The sequence below is a fragment of the Pristiophorus japonicus genome, chromosome 7 (genome assembly GCF_044704955.1).
Source record: "Pristiophorus japonicus isolate sPriJap1 chromosome 7, sPriJap1.hap1, whole genome shotgun sequence".
Taxonomy (NCBI): domain Eukaryota; kingdom Metazoa; phylum Chordata; class Chondrichthyes; family Pristiophoridae; genus Pristiophorus; species Pristiophorus japonicus.
In genome coordinates this window covers 3,695,144-3,711,571 of record NC_091983.1, presented here as the reverse complement: position 1 = coordinate 3,711,571, position 16,428 = coordinate 3,695,144, and the positions used below count along the sequence as shown (strand labels likewise).

The 16,428-nt window shown below is 45.5% G+C and overlaps 1 protein-coding gene across 7 annotated transcripts in view; it reads left to right on the top strand.

The window, feature by feature from the left end:
- Positions 1–16,428, top strand: part of extl3 (exostosin-like glycosyltransferase 3) — a 130,997-nt gene that overhangs the window by 47,936 nt on the left and 66,633 nt on the right. For 2 of the 7 annotated variants that reach the window (XM_070884687.1, XM_070884689.1), the window contains 2 exons: positions 3,017–3,087; positions 16,145–16,223. The exons of 2 other annotated variants lie outside the window; for them this stretch is intronic. The gene's annotated coding sequence lies outside the window, so the exon portion shown is untranslated. Of the gene's footprint in view, positions 1–1,140; positions 1,170–3,016; positions 3,088–16,144; positions 16,224–16,428 lie in introns of those variants that run through there. 3 more of the 7 variants (XM_070884691.1, XM_070884688.1, XM_070884693.1) reach the window with 3 other exon arrangements.

Below are 16,428 nucleotides of genomic sequence, written 5' to 3'. Positions count from 1 at the left end.
TTAGCCAATTCACCATTCCAGGGTTTTTGTCACAAATCTGGGAGGTCATTCCACACATTGACCTCTGTGTGAAGATTTTGGCCCTCAAATGATCTGAAAATCTTTTGATACTCGCGACTAGCCAGCAAACTTACCGAGCTTTTAATTTTACTTATTCGACCAAGTTATATAAGTTAACTTTAGTTTCAAGTTTTCACCCCTCTCGAGTTCCCCAGAGGCGATGTTCCTTCTTTTGAAAGTTGCACCAGGTTCAGGAAAAAGGTGTGACTGAAGCTGTGAGTGAAATAATATGGGCTCGGAATTTGCGGTGTGTAATAACAGCAGACGTTACCCCTGACTGCAACTTCAGGACTTAATGTACGTGCATCCTCAGACGGGAATCCTGACGTGTGATTGGTCATTCAGTGCTCCGACACGGACTGTGCTGTCTTCCTCCCTCCCGTCCCCCCCACACCACCACACCCCCACACCCACCCCCACACCCCCACACCCCCACACCCCCACACCCCCACACCCCCACACCCCCACACCCCCACACCCCCACACCCCCACACCCCCACACCCCCACACCCCCACACCCCCACACACCCACACCCCCACACCCCCACACCCCCACACCCCCACACCCCCACACCCCCACACCCACACACCCCCACACCCCCACACCCCCACACCCCCACACCCCCACACCCCCACACCCCCACACCCCCACACCCCCACACCCCCACACCCCCACACCCCCACACCCCCACACCCCCACACCCCCACACACCCACACACCCACACACCCACACACCCACACACCCACACACCCACACACCCACACACCCGGCAATCCGGGCACTGGGCGAATACTTGGGCTTTTCTGCAGTGATATCACTGTTCAATACCCCGTTAACAGTTCGACTTTGTCAGATTAGGTGTAATTGGGGTTTTAACAGTGCAAAGGTTATGCTCCTGGAAATCTCATTTTAATTTTGTGGGGTGTCTCATTTCTCCATTTTAATACAATTTACAATTTAAGAAACTTTAAAACAAGTTATATTTTTTTTAAGTTTGTCTGTATTTATTTCAGGTTGACCGTTTCCCCAAGTGAGGGCCCCAATCTTTGTCTTGCTCTCTGCAACATGTTTTTAAATGTCAGAACAGAGCAACAACTTCACTTTCTGGTTTGTGAAAATTGAGAATTCTGCATTGTGATTGGTTGCTGAGACAGCTTGTTGACATCACAGCGACTTGTGCTCTGGATTGCCCACTAAACTACACTGATCTCAGTTGATCGTCAGAAAAGCCAAACTTCTCATTACAGAGATCGCAAGATTACAGAGGCCGGCCGGCGGTGAACACCTTTTGCTTCACTGCTGACCGTAAATTACCAGCCCATTGACTCTTCCTGAACCCCAGTGGAAATTGAGGGAGCAGGGGGAAGGAGAATTTGACCTGCAGCCTCGGCTCATCTGCTGCTGAAACCCTCACCCCAAGCCTTTCCTCTCTCTAGACCTGACTGTTTCAACGCTCCCCTGGCCGGCCTCTTATCTTGAGCTCATCCAAAACTTGGCTGCCTGTGTCCTAACTCACCAAGACCCATTCAGCCATCACCCCTGTGCTCGCTGACCGACATTGGTTCCCCGTCCGGCAACGCCTCGATATTAAAATTCTCATCCTTGTGTTCAAATTCCTCCAATTCTTGCACGTCCCTGATTTTAATCGCCCCACCATTGATGGCCGTGCCTTCAGCAGCCTAGGCCCCAAGCTCTGGAACACCCTCCCTAAACCTTATTGCCTCTCTACCTCGCTTTCCTCCATAAAGACGCTCTTTAAAACCTCCTAAGTTTTTGGTCACCTGTCCTAATATCTCCTCATGTGGGTCGGTCAGATTTTGTTTGATAACGCTCCTGTGAAGTGCCTTGGTATGTTTTACTACGTTAAAGGCACTATATAAATACAAGTTGTTTTTGACCGTGACCAGGGAATAGTGTAATTGCGTTTCAGGACAACACAGACCAGGCAGTGGTCCTTCATTGTTAAACAGTAGCTGCAGGCGAGTTGGGGAGAAAACTGCAACGATTGTGGCTTTATCTCCGCAGCCATTCACGCACTCTGCCGTGTTGCTATTCTGGACTCAGTTAATTTCTCTGACCTTTAATGAAGACTGAAAAAACCACCTAGAAAAGCCCTGTATTACTAAATGTCCTTATTTTGTGTGGCAGTTTTTGAATGTCAATCTTTGCTGATTCGTAGCTGTATAATATTTCCCCCATTCTTCAGCAGGTCATTTTCTGTTGATGCATTATAGATGGGAACTCTGAAATAAAGTGTTACAAATAGCTGAAGTGCTATCAGTTGTTCTATGCTCTGTGCTGAGCAGGATCCTTGGTGCACTTATCTTCCAGTTTTCCAGTAATTACTGAAAATGCACAGCAGATTGGTCTGTGTGTTCAGGTGAAAGATCATCTGATGTCTCGGCTACAAGCCTTCACCAGACCGCCAGCCTTTATCGAGTTTCCTCTGCCATTTAAAAAAATCAAAGTTGATTACTATTTAAAAACAAAGACTGAGGTCCAACAACTGCTCCCCGGTGGGACAGGAGGAGGCCCATTCAGCCCCTCGAGCCTGCTACACAGGAACAAGAGGAGGCCATTCAGCCACTCGAGCCTGCTACACAGGAATAAGAGGAGGCCATTCAGCTACTCGAGCCTGCTACACAGAAATAGGAGGAGGCCATTCAGCCCCTCGAGCCTGTTGCACAGGAACAGGAGGCGGCCATTCAGCCCCTCAAGCCTGTTACACAGGACCAGGAGGAGGCCATTCAGCCCCTCAAGCCTGTTACACAGGACCAGGAGGAGGCCATTCAGCCCCTTGAGCCTTTCTTCGCTCCATCTTACCCGCCTTAGTTCTATGACCCTTGATATCCTCACCCAGAAAACATCTATCCATCTCGGGTTTGAAATGTTCAATTGACCCTTGCCTCAACAGCTTATGTAGGGGAAAATTTCAAACATTTTTTTTTTTTTAGATTTCCATCACCCTTTGTGTGAGGAAGTGCTTCCTAACATCACCCCGGAACGACCTCGCTCTAATTTTAAGGTAATGCCCCCTGGTTTTGGACTCGCCCACCAGAGGATATAGTTTCTCTCCGTCTACCCTTGAATTGTCTTAAACACCCCGATTAGATCACCGCTTTATCTTCTATAATTCGAGGGAATACAGGCCAGTTTGTGCAACCTGTGCTCATCATTTAACCCTTTTTAGCCCCGGTATCATTGTGGTGAATCTGTGTTGCTCCCCCTGCAGTCTGTAAATCAGCAGTTTCATCCCAGTGCAACAGTCGTCGATGCTGGTGTCCAGACAGATAGAGGACCCACACTGCGCAAAATTATATTAAGTGTACAGTACAGAGACCCACACTGTACAAAATTACATTGTGTACACAGACTCACTGTACAAAATTAGAGTGTACAGTACAGAGATCCACACTGCGCAAAATTACATCGTGCGCTCAGCAGAGAGACCCACACTGTGCAAAATTACATCGTGTACAGCAGAGTCCTACACTGTACAAAATTACATCGAGTGTACACAGTACAGAGTCACACACATTAAAAAATTACATCGAGTGTACACAGCCCAGAGACCCACACTGTACAAAATTGCATCGAGTGTACACAGACACACTGTACAAAATTACATCGAGTGTACACAGTAGAGTTTCACACTCTACAAAATTGCATCATGTACAGCACAGAGAGACACATTACAAAATTACATCATGTATACAGCAGAGACATACACTGTACAAAATAACATTGTGTACACAGCAGAGACCCACACTGTACAAGATTGCATCACATGTACACAGACACACTGTGCAAAATTACATCGAGTGTACACAGACACACTGTGCAAAATTACATCGAGTGTACACAGACACACTGTGCAAAATTACATCGAGTGTACACAGACACTGTACAAAATTACATCGAGTGTACACAGCAGAGACCCACACTGTACAAGATTGCATCGAGTGTACACAGACACACTGTGCAAAATTACATCGAGTGTACACAGACACACTGTACAAAATTACATCAAGTGTACACAGTACTGAGTTACACACTCTACAAATTACATCATGTACAGCACAGCGAGACACATTACAAAATTACATCATGTATACAGCAGAGACCCACACTGTACAAAATAACATTGTGTACACAGCAGAGACCCACACTGTACAAGATTGCATCACATGTACACAGACACACTGTACAAAATTACATCGAGTCTACACAGACACACTGTGCAAAATTACATCGAGTGTACACAGACACACTGTGCAAAATTACATCGAGTGTACACAGCAGAGACCCACACTGTACAAGATTGCATCACATGTACACAGACACACTGTGCAAAATTGCATCGCGTGTACACAGACACACTACAAAATTACATCGAGTGTACACAGACACTGCAAAATTACATCGTTGACATAGACACACTATACAAAATTACATCGTGTACAGCAGAGTCACACACTACAAAATTGCATCGAGTGTACACAGTAGAGAGTCACACACTCTACAAAATTGCATCGAGTGTATACACACACACTACAAAATTGCATCGAGTGTACAGTACAGAGACCCACACTACAAAATTACATCGTGTACTGAGACACTACAAAATTACATTGTGTACAACAGAGACACACTGCAAAATTACATCGTGTACACAGAGACCCACACTGTACAAAATTACATTGAGTGTACAGTACAGACACTACAAAATTACATTGTGTACGGTAAGACCCCCACTGTACAAAATTACATCGTGTACAGTAGAGTCCCACACTACAAAATTACATCGAGTGTACACAGTACAGAATCACACACTACAAAATTACATCATGTGCAGCACAGAGACACACATTACAAAATTACATCGTGTACACAGCACCGAGACCCACACTGAACAAAATTACATCGAGTGTACACAGCAGAGACCCACACTACAAAATTACATCGAGTGTCCACAGACACACTGTACAAAATTACATCGCGTATACACAGACACTGTACAAAATTGCAGCGAGTATACATGGCACAGAGACCCACACTGTACAAAATTACATCGAGTGTACACAGACACTGTACAAAATTACATCGCGTGTACAGCACAGAAACCGGCCCTACTGGACTAAGCTGCTGTTTATACTCCACCCTAATGTCCTTTTCCAACTCTGCCCCCTCCCTCCCCACCCCCCACCCCCCCCCCCCCCATCCATCCCAATCCATGTCCCTCTATTCCTTTCTCCCACATGTATGTATTAAGCCTCCCTTTAAATAAATCAATGCTCACTGCTTCAACCACTTCCTGTGGCAGCGAGTTCCACATTCTCACTGCTCTCTGTGTAACGAAATTTCTTGCAATTCATTTGATCTGTTGGTGACTTATATTTATGCCCCCTTGTACTGGACTCGCCCACAGGTGCAAACACTTTTCTCTACATCCTCCCTATTGAACCCCTTCATAGTTTTAAAGACCTCTATCAGGTCTCCTCTTTGTCTCTCCTTTTCCAGCTCAACCTTCAGCAACATTGGGCTAGATTTTCATCATTTAGCCCGACCACTGGTTTTCTGGTGCTATTTAAAAATCGCGGTTTTTTTGCCACCGAAATACCACTTTCACTCAAGGCCTCTATTTTCATCCACTGGTAGGGCTAACAGTATTTAGTTCTTCTTTTTGATGATGCAACACTCAAAGTAAAATGGGTGGTAAAAATGGTGGTATGGATGAATTTCCCTCTGGTGGTAATTTTCGGTGGTATTTTGGTATTGCAGTCTTGGCCACAGGTAAAAGAAATGCAGGGTGTGGGGGCTGATGTTTTATTGCTGTTTTTGTTCTTGAGCTTGAGGTTGTAGTTCTTCTGGTTGTTCCTGTTGTGTTATTGTTATATTGCAAAAACATTTAAATCGTTGAAGTTAAAAAATTATTCATTAATTGACCTTTACATTTTATAACATTTTGTTAAACCGAACCATTCTTGTACTATGTCTAACTTGTTGAGTTTTACCCTTCATTTTCTACAATAGAGTGGTGGTAAAGGTGAAATGTAGCTCTCTGTTCAAGCAAAGTATTGATTTATGAGCTGCTGCTGTCCTCCAATTTTCTCAAATAACCTTCAAATGTAACTCTGAACTCGCATAAAGATGTCTGTAAAGCTCGGCCTTCTCTCATGTGAAATGGACTCCAGCTCCGTGTTTTAAAATGGTGTCCGTGGCACTGGATTCGATCACACAAGACTGCACTTTTCTCAGTAATTTACGCTAGTGATAAAAATGGTGGTATTTCGATGTACCACCGGTGGTAAATCACTGATGAATTTAACACCGGTGGTATTTCGGTGTTAAATTATGAAACCGGCGATACTTCGGTGCTAATCTGCAATGAATTTACCACGAGTTAGAACATAAGAAATAGGAACAGGAGTAGGCCACTTGGCCCCTCGAGCCTGCTCCGCCATTCAATAAGATCATGGCTGATCCGATCATGGACTCAGTTCCACTTCCCTGCCCGCTCCCCATAAACCCTTTATTCCCTTATCGCTCAAAAATCTGTCTATCTCTGCCTTAAATATATTCAATGACCCAGCCTCCACAGCTCCCTGGGCCAGCTAATTCCGCAGATTTACAACCCTCTGAGAGAAGAAATTCGTCCTCATCTCAGTTTTAAATGGGCGGCACCTTATTCTGAGACTATGTCCCCTAGTTTTAGTTTCCCCTATGAATGGAAACATCCTCTCTGCATCCACCTTGTCAAGCCCCCTCATTATCTTATACGTTTCAATAAGATCGCCTCTCATTCTTCTGCACTCCAGTGTGTATAGGCCCAAACTACACAACCTATCCTCATATGTCAACCCTCTCATCTCCAGAATCAACTTAGTGAACCTTCTCTGATCAGCCTCCAATGCAAGTGTATCCTTCCTTAAATATGGAGACCAAAACTGTATGCAGTACTCCAGTGTGGCCTCACCAATACCCTGTACAGTTGTAGCAGGACTTCTCTGCTTTTATATTCTATCCCCCTTGCAATAAAGGCCAACATTCCATTTGCTTTCCTGATTACTTGCTGTATCTGCATACTCACTTTTTGTGTTTCATGCATAAGGACCCCCAGGGAGAGAAAGCAGGAAAGGAGTACTAACGGAATGATCAGCCATGATCTTATTGAATGGCGGTGCAGGCTCGAGAGGCCGCATGGCCTACTCCTGCACCTATTTTCTATGTTTCGATGTTACTCAGTACTAGATCCAAGATCGCCTGCTTCCCACTGGTTGGTTCCGCAATGTACTGTTCAATGAAACTATCCCAGATACACGCTATCTTCAAGGCTATCTTTGCCAATTTGCTTTGTCCAATCAATATGAAGGTTAAAATCGTTCCTTCATTACAAGCCACCGTTATTTCTTGATTTATGCTCCGTCCAACAGTGTAGCTACTGTTAGGGGGCCTATAGACTACACCCACCGGCAACTTTTTCCCTTTATTATTTTTGGTGGTGAATGATCGAGAAAATGATAACCCAGCCCATTGCAATGCCCTCCCAACATGTGCGTGCACATACTTGCTAAGAAACTGCTGCCTTACAAACAGACATGTTCCCGTCTGCCTGTACAATAGGCCTCCAGTGGTTGCGATTACTCAATGCTGCATAATATATGAGAGCCTTACTCAAAGTTTTACATGATTGATGAGAACAAGCTTGTGACGGCGTTCTATTTGCAGGCTCGGTTATCAGAGGTGTGCCGTGGCAGCACAACTTTTGTTAAAGCAGCGGACACCTTGCAAGGTCACAAGCTGACCCCGAGAGCTCAAGTGATGAGCAAAGACTGGAAAAGCTTGGGGCTTCTCTGCTTGGGAAGCAGACGCTTTAGGGGAACTTGGAAAGGGATAGAAGATGGTTAAATCTGGAAAACTGCTTTAAACTAACTTATCATTGAATCATAAGAACATCAGCAATAGGAACAGGAATAGGCCATTCGGCCCCTCGAGCCTGCTCCGCCATTCAATACGATCATGGCTGATCTGATCATGGACTCAGCTCCACTTCCCCGCCCGCTCCCCATAACCCCTTATTCCCTTATCGGTTAAGAAACTGTCTGTCTATTTCGGTCTTAAATTTATTCAGTGTCCCAGCTTCCACAGCTCTCTGAGGCAGCGAATTCCACAGATTTACAACCCTCTGAGAGAAGAAATTTCTCTTCATCTCAGTTTTAAATGGGCGGCTCCTTATTCTAAGATCATGCCCTCTAGTTCTAGTCTCCCCCATCAGTGGAAACATCCTCTCTGCATCCACCTTGTCAAGCCCCCTCATAATCTTATACGTTTTGATAAGATCATCTCTCATTCTTCTGAATTCCAATGAGCAGACGCCCAACCTACTCAACCTTTCCTCATTTTTCAACCCCCTCATCCCCGGAATCAACCGAGTGAACCTTCTCTGAACTGCCTCCAAAGCAAGTATATCCTTTCGTAAATATGGAAACCAAAACTGCACGCAGTATTCCAGGTGTGGCCTCACCAATATCTTGTACACTGTAGCAAGACTTGCTCTGCTTTTATACTCCATCCCCTTTGCAATAAAGGCCAAGATTCCATTGCTGTACCTGCATACTAACCTTTTGTGTTTCACGCACAAGTACCCCCAGGTCCCGCTGTACTGCAGCACTTTGCAATCTTTCTCCATCTAAATAACAACTTGCTCTTTGATTTTTTTTCTGCCAAAGTGCATAACCTCATACTTTCCAACATTATACTCCATCTGCCAAATTTTTGCCCACTCACTTAGCCTGTATATGTCCGTTTGCAGATTTTTTGTGTCCTCCTCACACATTGCTTTTCTTTCCATCTTTGTATCATCGGCAAAGTTGGCTACGATACACTCAGTCCCTTCTTCCAAGTCATTAATATAGATTGTAAATAGTTGGGGTCCCAGCAGATCCCTGAGGCACCCCCTAGTCACTGTTTGCCAACCAGAGAATGACCCATTTATCCCGACTCTGTTTTCTGTTAGTTAGCCAATTCTCTATCCATGCTAATATATTATCCCCAACCCCGTGAACTTTTATCTTCTGCAGTTAGTGTTCATTTAATGTGCAGCTCACGTTCTCAATTCACAGCATGCGGCTCAAACAGCTGCTGTGATGGTGGGGAGCTGTTTCCTTCTCACGCTCTCTGCCCCTGAAGGAAATGCAGCTTTCTGTCTCCTATTACAAGGACTGAAGGTGGGGGTAGGCGACTACCTCACGTGTAGCGCTGACCCAAGACACACTTCCCAAAAAGGAACCCCGATCATTGCACAGAAGCAAAATATCAAACCACAATGACCAAACTGCCCAGTCATTTCACTTGCCGCTACTTTATACTGAAGTGATCCTCTCCCTTCATTATTTACTGAAACGTGGACACATCGATGGAAACGCCAAGCCAAGGTCGTGAGTTCAAGTCCCTCTTCAGAAGCTTGAGCACAAAATCTAGGCTGATACTCCACTGTAGCGCTGAGGGAGCGCTGCACTGTCTGAGGGGCAGCGCTGAGGGAGCGCCGCACTGCCAGAAGTTCCGCCTTTCGGATGGAATGCTCACAATATAATAGAGGGAGGGAGGTCATTCACCCAATCTTGATTTATCCACTCAAAGATCCTAAACATCCTGCCCTCCCCTATTGCTTCATCCATTTGATTCTTGAATGATTCCAGAGTTATTGTCTCTGCTCCTCTATCTGGGAGGCGGCCCCATGAGTCGATCATTCTGTTTATGAAGATCAGTCCTAAATTTGGCTTTTATTAGTTTGGACTGGTGACCCTTTGTTCTTCTCTCTCAATTTGGATAGAATGCAAAAGAGATTTACTGGGAAAAACATTTTTTATTAGTTGTTGGGATGTTAATGTTGTTGGCAAGGCCGGCATTTATTGCCCATCCGTAATTGCCCTTGAGAAGGTGGTGGTGAGCCGCCGCAGTCCGTGTGGTGAAGGTGCTCCCACAGTGCTGTTAGGGAGGGAGTTCCAGGGTTTTGACCAGGCAACAATGAAGGAACGGCGATTATATTTACAAGTCAGGGTGGTGTGTGATTTGGAGGGGAACCTTGAGGTGATGGTGTTCCCATGCACCTGCTGCCCTTGTCCTTCTAGGTGGTAGAGGTCGCGGGTTTAGGAGGTGCTGCCGAAGAAGCCTTGGCGAGTTGCTGCAGTGCATCTTGGAGATGGTACACACTGCAGCCACGGTGCGCCGGTGGTGGAGGGAGTGAATGTTGAAGGTGGTGGATGGGGTGCCGATCAAGCGGCTGCTTTGTCCTGGATGGCATTGAGCTTATTGACTGTTGCAGAAAGACATTAAGGAGTCAGGAGGCGAGTCACTCACCGCAGAACACCCAGGGGAGTGGGACTAATCGGATCGCTCTTTCAAAGAGCTGGCACAGACATGATGGGCTGAACAGCCTCCTTCTATGCTACATGAAGGCATTTGACAAGGTGCCACATAAAAGGTTTCTGCACAAGATAAAAGTTCACGGGGTTGGGAATAATATATTGGCATGGATAGAGGATTGCCAATCTGGGAAATTGAGGTTATCCACAAATTATTATGTAAATGGGGAGTGCTGTGGTACAGAGAGATCTGGGCGTCCTTGAACATGAAACACAAAAAGTTAGTATGCAGGTACAGCAAGTAATCAGGAAGGCAAATGGAATGTTGGCCTTTATTGCAAGGGGGATAGAATATAAAAGCAGAGAAGTCCTGCTACAACTGTACAGGGTATTGGTGAGGCCACACCTGGAGTACTGTGTACAGTTTTGGTCTCCGTATTTAAGGAAGGATATACTTGCATTGAAGGCTGCTCAGAGAAGGTTCAGGAGGTTGATTCCTGAGATGAGGGGGTTGACTTATGAAGAAAGGTTGGGTCTATACTTGTTGGAGTTTCGAAGAATGAGAGGTGATCTATTGAAATTTATACGGTTCTGAGGGGGCTTGACAGGGTTGATGCAGAGAGGATGTTTCCCCTTGTGGGGGAATCTAGAACTAGGGGGCAAAGGTTGAACAGCTTCCCACTGGTTCTGTAGTTTAGTTCCACTCCAGCCCAGCAGGGAGCTTGTTGACTGAAGTGGAGCATGGCAGCGAGGAAGATTGAGAAGAGGTTTGGGGCGATGACGCAGTCCTGTTTGTCCCCGGTCCGGACGTGGATTGGGTCTGTGATGGATCCGTTGGTAAGGATCACGGCCTGCATGTCGTCATGGAGCAGGCGGAGGATGTTAACGAACTTTTGGGGGCATCCGAAACGGAGGAGGATGCTCCATAGACCCTCCATAGGCCACCGTGTCAAAGGCCTTTGTAAGGTCGAAGAAGGCCATGTATAAGGGCTAGTGCTGTTCCCTGCATTTTTCCTGTAGCTGTCGCGCTGCAAAAATCATGTCCGTTGTGACCCGTAGGGAAGGAAATCTGCTCCTGTGACTCCGGGAGGAGCTCCTCTGCCACAGCGAGAAGACGATTGAGAGGAACTCGAGTGACAACTTTCCCAGTGGTTGGCAACAGGGAGATTTCTCTGTCGGTGCTGCAGTCGGACTTGTCCCCTTTTTTAAAGATGATCACGACCACTGCATCTGAGATCTCCCGGCATGCTCTCCTCCCTCCAGATGAGAGAGATGAGGTCATGTATTCGCGCCAGTAGTGCCTCTCCGCCATACTTCAGTGCCTCAGCAGGGATTCCATCAGCTCCCGTAGCCTTGTTGTTCTTAAGCTGTCTTATGGCTTTTTCTACCTCGTGTAGTGTTGGGGTTTTAGTGAGGTGGTGGATAGCATGCTGCGGGATGGAGTCGAGAACACTAGAGTTAAAGGCAGAGTTTCTATTGAGGAGATCTTCGAAGTGCTCCTTCCAGCAGGCCTTGACTGCCTCGCTGCCTCTGACTGCCGGCACACATTAAATGGTGGGACACTGAGAAGTGTAGAGGAACAAAGGGACCTTGGAGTGCAGGTCCACAGATCCCTGAAGGTAGCAGGCCAGGTAGATAAGGTGGTTGAGAAGGCATAAGGAATACTTGCCTCTATTAGTCGAGGCATGGAATACAAGAGCAAGGAGGTTATGCTTGAATTGTATAAAACACTGGTTAGGCCACAGCTGGAGTACTGTGTGCAGTTCTGGTCACCACATTACAAGAAAGATGTGATTGCACAGGAAAGGGTGCAGAGGAGATTTACAAGAATGTTGCCTGGATTGGAGAATTTTGGCTGAGGAAAGATTGGAGATGCTGTGTCTGTTTTCTTTGGAACAGAGGAGGTTGCGGGAGACCTGATTAAACTGTATGAATTATGAGCCTTGATGGAGTGGATAGGGAGAGTGGATAGGAAGGACCTGTTTCCCTTGGTAGAGGGGTCAACAACCAGGAGACATAGATTTAAAGTAATTGAGGGGAGGCTCAGAGGAGAGACGAGGGGAAATTTCTTCACCCAGAGGGTGGTGGGAGGCTGGAACTCACTGCCTAAAAGGGTGGTAGAGGCAGAAACCCTCACCACATTTAAAAATACTTGGATGTGCAGTTAAAGGGCCGTAACCTACAGGGCTACAGACCAAGAGCAGGAAAGAGGGATTAGGCTGGATTGCTCTTGGTCAGCCGGCACGGACACGATGGGCCGAAATGGCCTCCTTCCGTGCTGTAAATTTCTATGATTGTAGGAGGAGGAGGGGCAGCCCTGATAAAGGATGGGATAAAGACAGTGGAGAGAAAGGATCTTAGCTGGGAAAATCAAGAACTAGAATCAGTTTAGGTGGAGCTAAGAAACAACAAGGGGCAGAAACCATTAGTTGGAGTTGCTTTTCGGCCCCCAACAGTAGTGGTAATGTAGGGCACAGTATAAATCAGGGAAATAGAGGTGCAAGTAACAAGGGTAATACAGTAATCATAGGGGACTTTAATCTACATAATAGACAGGGCAAACCAAATATGCAGTAATAGTGTAGAGGATGATTTCATGAAATGTATACAAGATGGTTTTCTAGATCAGTATGTTGATGAACCAATTAGGGAACAGGCTATTTTAGATCTAGTATTGTGCAATGAAAGCGTTAATTAATAAGCTTGTAATAAAGGAAGAATGACCATAATATGATAGAATTTTACATTAAGTTTGAAAGTGATTTAGTTAAATCGAAAAATAGGGTCTTAAATCTAAACAAAGCAAACTACGTAGGTATGAGGGGTGAGTTGGCTAAGGTAGATTGGGAAACTACATTAAAGGTATGATGGTAGACAAGCAATGACTAGTATTTAAAGAATGAATACATAATTTACAACAAACATACATTCCTTTAAGGCACAATAACCCCACAGGAAAAGTGGTCCAACCGTGGCTAACAAGGGAAGTTAAAGTTAGTATTAGATCAAAGGAAGAGGCTTGTAATGTTGCCAAAAAGAGCAGTAAGGCTGAGGGTTGGGAGGGTTTTAGAATTCAGCAAAGGAGGACCAAGAAATTGATGATTAAAGGGAAAATAGAATATGGGAGTAAACGAGCAAGAGACATAAAAAGACTCAAAGCTTCTATAGGTATGTAAATAGGAAAAGATTAGCAAAAGTAAATGTGGGTTCCCTACAGGCTGAGACAGGAGAAATTATAATGGGGAATAAGGAAATGGCAGAGAAATTAAACAAATACTTTGTGTCTGTCTTCACGGAAGAAGACACAAAAAACCTCCTGGAAATAGTGGAGAGCCAAGGGTCTAGTGAGAATAAAGAACTGAAAGAAATTAGTATTAGTAAAAAAAATAGTGATGGAGAAATTAATGGGACTGAAAGCCGATAAATCCCCTGGACCTGATGGCCTACATCCCAGGGTTTTGAACAATGTGGATATAGAGATAGTGGCTGCATTGGTTGTCATCTTCCAAAATTCCATAGATTTTAGAACGGTTCCCGCGGATTGGAAGGTAGCAAATGCAACCCCACTATTTAAGGAGGGAGAGAGAAAACGGGGAACTACAGACCAGTTAGCCTGACATCAGTCATAGAGAAAATGCTAGAATCTATTATTAAGGACGTGGTCACAGGGCACTGAGAAAATAATCATAGGATTGGGCAGAGTCAACACGGATTTATGAAAGGGAAATCATGTTTGACAAATCTGTTTTGAGTTTTTTAAGGTTGTAACTAGCAGACTAGATAAGGGGGAACCAGTGGATGTGATGTATTTGGATTTTCAGAAGGCATTCGATACGGTGCCACACAAGAGGTTATTAAACAAAATTACGGCTCATGGAATTGGGGGTAATATACCAGCATGGATTGAGGATTGGTTAATGGACAGAAAACAGAGTAGTATTAAAAGGTCATTTTTGGGCTGGCAGGCTATAACTAGTGGAGTACCACAAGGATCTGTGCTTGGCCCCAGCTATTCACAATCTATATCAATGATTTGGATGAGCGGACCAAATGTAATATATCCAAGTTTGTTGATACAAAGCTAGGTGGGGATGTAAAGAGACTTGAAGGGGATATAGACTGGCTAATAAATGGAATATAATGTGGAGAAATGTGAAGTTATCCACTTTGGTTGGAAAAATAGAAAAGCAGAGTATTTTTTAAATGGTGAGAGATTGGAAAATGTTGGTGTTCAGAGGGACCTGGGTGTCCTTGTACACCAATCACTGAAAGTTAACATGCAGGAACAGCAAGCAATTAAGAAAGCAAATGGTATGTTGGCCTTTATTACAAGAGGATTTGAGTATAAGAGTAAAGATGTCTTACTACAATTATACAGGGCCCTGGTGAGACCACACCTGGAGTATTGTGCACAGTTTTGGTCTCCTTACCTAAGGAGGGTTATACTTGCCATAGAGGGAGTGCAACGAAGGTTCACCAGACTGATTCCTGGGATGGGGGGATTGTCCTATGAGGAGAGATTGAGTAAACTAGCCCTATATTCTCTGGAGTTCAGAAGAATGAGAGGTGATCTCATTGAAACATACAAAAGTCTTACAGGGCTTGGCAGGGTGGATGCAGGGAGGATGTTTCCTCTGGCTGGGGAGTCGAGAACCAGGGGTCACAGTCTCTGAATAAGGGGTCGGCCATTTAGGACTGAGATGAGGAGAAATTGCTTCCCTCAGGGTTGTGAATCTTTGGAATTCTCTGCCCCAGAGGGCTGTGGAGGCTCAGTCTTTGAGTATATTCAAGACAGTGATTTTTGGATATTAAGGGAATCGAGGGATGTCGGGACAGTGCAGGAAAGTGGATTTGAGGTGGAAGATCAGCCATGATCTTATTGAATGGTGGAGCAGGCTCGAGGGGCCGAATGGCTGAATCCTGCCCTTATTTCCTATGTTGTGTTGATGAGGTAGGGTGGGAGGAGGGTCATCTGGTGCATGAAGACCAGCAGGAACCTGTTGGGCCGAATGATACGTTTCTGTTCTGTAAATACTTTGTAATACCAGCATATTTCAGCAAGAGTCACTGGACTGTCATCTGCTGCTGGGGCATAAAGATCAACAGTAAAGATGCCCCTGAAAGCTGCCCCTGTCAAGAACAGACACAGCACAGAAAGGACATCAAACCTCAGAGCATTCCCCAATGTCTGCTTCAGTTGCAAACCGGGGAGTGTACTTATTGTTGGATCGCAACACTTTCCCAGTACCACTAGCTCATCATCTGGCTGTATTTATAGAGAAGAGTGTCTCCCAGGCTCAGTAGGTAGCACTCTCGCCTCTGAGTCAGACTGTCGTGGGTTCAAGTCCCACTCCAGAGACTTGAGCACATAATCCAGGCTGGCACTCCCAGTGCAGTGCTGAGGGAGTGCTGCACTGTTTGAGGTGCTGTCTTTTGGATGAGCCGTTAAACCGAGGCCCTGTCTGCTCTCGGGTGGACATAAAAGATCCCGCAGCACTATTAGAAGAGGAGCACGGGAATTATCCCGTGTCCTGGCCAATATTTATCCCTCAATCAACATCTGGTCATTATCACTTTGGTGTTTGTGGGAGCTTGCTGTGCGCAAATTGGCTGCCGCGTTTCCTACATTACAAAAGTACCTCATTGGCTCTAAAGCACTTCAGAATGTCCTGAGGTCATGAAAGGTGCTATATAAATGCAAGTTCTTTCTTTTGCTAGGTTGTGGATATATCGTGGATATTTCTTCACCCCCCTCCCCCCTGGCAATTGTTAATCACAACCAGAGGACAAATTGGAGGTGAGTAGAATTGATGGGAACCTCATGGCGATGTTGGCACCAACCCTCCGAGTGGGCTACATCACCAAGTCGATCAATAACTCTAGCGGGTAGGAGAGCTGGTGGGTTGTAGCAGGCTTGGGAGACCGAGGAAGATACGTTCTGGCATTGTACGGGTGGAGGTACAGTATGAAGGGAGCCTGATGTCGGAGGCCATGGGCTTACT